Source organism: Scylla paramamosain, chromosome 3 (genome assembly GCF_035594125.1).
Source record: "Scylla paramamosain isolate STU-SP2022 chromosome 3, ASM3559412v1, whole genome shotgun sequence".
NCBI classification, from domain to species: domain Eukaryota; kingdom Metazoa; phylum Arthropoda; class Malacostraca; order Decapoda; family Portunidae; genus Scylla; species Scylla paramamosain.
The window spans coordinates 37,165,522-37,168,021 of record NC_087153.1 but is presented as its reverse complement, the minus strand read 5'-3'; the positions used below and the strand labels follow the sequence as shown (position 1 = coordinate 37,168,021).

The following is a 2,500-nucleotide window of genomic DNA, read 5'->3' as shown; positions in this document are numbered from 1 at the left end:
AGTGCTTACCTGTGCAGGGGGGAGGAAAGAGAGGAAGGAAAGGGGAAGGGAAGGCAAGGGAGGGAAAGGGAAAAGGTGTATTGGGAAAGGAGGGAGGGAGAGTGAGGGAGATTACTGGTGGCGAGGTGTTGCAGAGTGGAAGAGGGAAAAGGAGAGAAGGTGTGATGGGGGATGGGAGGGGAGGAAGGAAGGAAGGAAGGAAGGAAGGAAGGAGGGAGATGAAGGAAAACTTGGGAGAGAATAGAACTGAGAGGGATGGAGGAAGAAAAGGAAGAGGTGAAAAAAAGGAGGAGAAAGAAGGGGAGGAGAAGGAGGAGGAGGAAGAAGATGAATAATAATAATAATAATGATAATAATAATAATAATAATAATAATAATAATAATAATAATAATAATAATAATAATAATAATAATAATAATAATAATAATAATAATAATAATAACAATAATAGTAAGAAGAAGAAGAACAAGAAGAACAAGAAGAAAGAATAAAATAAAATAATGATATTGATAATGAAGGACAGAAGGAGGAGGAAGAGGAGAAGGAGAAAGACGAACAAAAGTAGTAATGGAATGAAAATAATAGTAAGAAACAAGGAAAGGAGGGAGAGCAAAAGGAAGATGGAAGAAGGAGAGAGGGAGGGAGTGAGGGAGAGAGGGAGGGAGCCTGAGATGGGGTGTGTTTTGAAGTACGAGGTTTTTATGGGGCCCAGGACGTAAAGAGAAGCATAGTAAGGCGAGGCTGCAGCTTGTGGTGTGGTGAAGGTGTGGTTAAGGCATGATGAAGGTGTGGTGAGGTGTGGTGAATTGCGTGGAAAGCAGGCCAGGGCAGGGCAGGGCAGGTGTGATGAGGTGTACTGAGATGGTGAACTGTGATGGCGAGTTGTGTTTAATGATGAACAGAATATGCTAGTGGTGACTGGTGGTAAGGTGAGGTGAGATGACAGCTGCAGTAGTGTATGATGATTGTGTGGCGGTGGGTGAAGGGACAATGAAGAGCTTACTGACAGGATATAACAGTTGTCGTGACGTGAGGTAGAAATGTAATAATGACAAGAACTTACCTGTACCGTGGCATGGAGTGAGGTGACAAGTGCAGACTCGCATAAAGTGTAGCAGAAGAGAAGCAATAGTCATGCACAAGTAGTGGGATGCGGGGGGAACAGGTAAACGGGCAGGTGTAGGGGAGCCAGGCATGTACACCAATTTCGGTTAGCTGTAGCAGTGGTGGTGGTGGTGGTGGTGGTGGTGGTGGAGAAACAAAAATCCAGGAAGCATCACGTGAATTTATAGCGACTGCCTGATCCAGCGGGGCTACCACCATCACCACCACCACCACCACCATCACCATGACCCTCCTAGCTCACCCCTGCGCTGTGTGGGCGGGACAGGGCGGACGAGAGGGGGGTGGTGGAGTGGGTGTGAGGGTGAGGGTGAGGGTGAGGGGAGAAGCCATCCAGCCACCTACACTCCCTCCCACACGCCCACGCCATCCACCCAGACCGCCCAGCTTCCTGACAATAAATAGCAGGCAGACAGTCGCGGCCACTCTTCCCCCCCCTGTGAATCCTTCCTCTCTGTAAATCGTCACATTCCCTTCATTTTTACCTTCCAGCAAAACAACTCTCCCTTTCTCTCTTTCGTAATTTCCTCTGTTTGCAATTTTTAGTCTGCTCTTTTCTCTTTCTCCTTCGTGACGATTGTATTGCTACTTTTCTCATCATTTCTTTATTTTTTTTTTTTACACGTCCGGTCTTTCCTTTCTCTCATTCCGCTTGTTTGTCGCTTTTTGGTTAATCCCTCATCCCTCTGTCACCATTATGAGTCTTATGAGTTCTTTTACAGTGGTGTCTCTTACGCTGCTCTTTTCCTTCTCTCCCTCACTCTTTTGTTGATAGCTTTGTTAATTGCTACATAGAAAAAAAAAATCTATCTATCTATAAACCAGGCAGGCAGTCTCACACGCAGTGGCCCAGACAAGGCACCAAACACTCACACATACACATCATTCATACTCTTAACCCCGTCGGCCCATGGTGGAAAGGGACAGTCTGGTGGGCCTCTGTATTACACCCCGGCAACCCAGACACTGCACATGGAAAAGACTAAAAACAGATAGGTAGATAGATAGATAGATAGATAGATAGACAGATAGATAGATAGATAGATAGATAGATAAAGAGAGAGAGAGAGAGAGAGAGAGAGAGAGAGAGAGAGAGAGAGAGAGAGAGAGAGAGAGAGAGAGAGATTAAAAAAAAAAAAACGAAAACTCAAATATATAAACTCAGTACTTAATTCTTACAGGGAGAGATTTACCGGGCATCCCTTGAGGAGCAACCTGAAGGTAAGTAATTGAAATGCTTTTTCCTCGTATATATATGAATAAAAGAAAAATATGATAATGCTCAACTACAGAATGACGAAGTGTGATTCTGTGTGCGTGTGAATGTGTGTGTGTGTGTGTGTGTGTGCGTGTGTGTGTGTGTGTGTGTGTGTGTGT

General features: G+C 44.9%; 1 long non-coding RNA gene across 1 annotated transcript in view; it reads left to right on the top strand.

Annotated features, from left to right (window-relative positions):
* LOC135116488 (uncharacterized) overlaps positions 1 to 2,345 on the top strand; it is a 64,674-nt gene extending 62,329 nt beyond the window's left edge. The window contains exon 4 of the long non-coding RNA XR_010276358.1: positions 2,305 to 2,345. This is a non-coding gene — a long non-coding RNA (uncharacterized LOC135116488). The remainder of the gene's footprint in view (positions 1 to 2,304) is intronic.
* Positions 2,346 to 2,500: the final 155 nt, after the last annotated feature.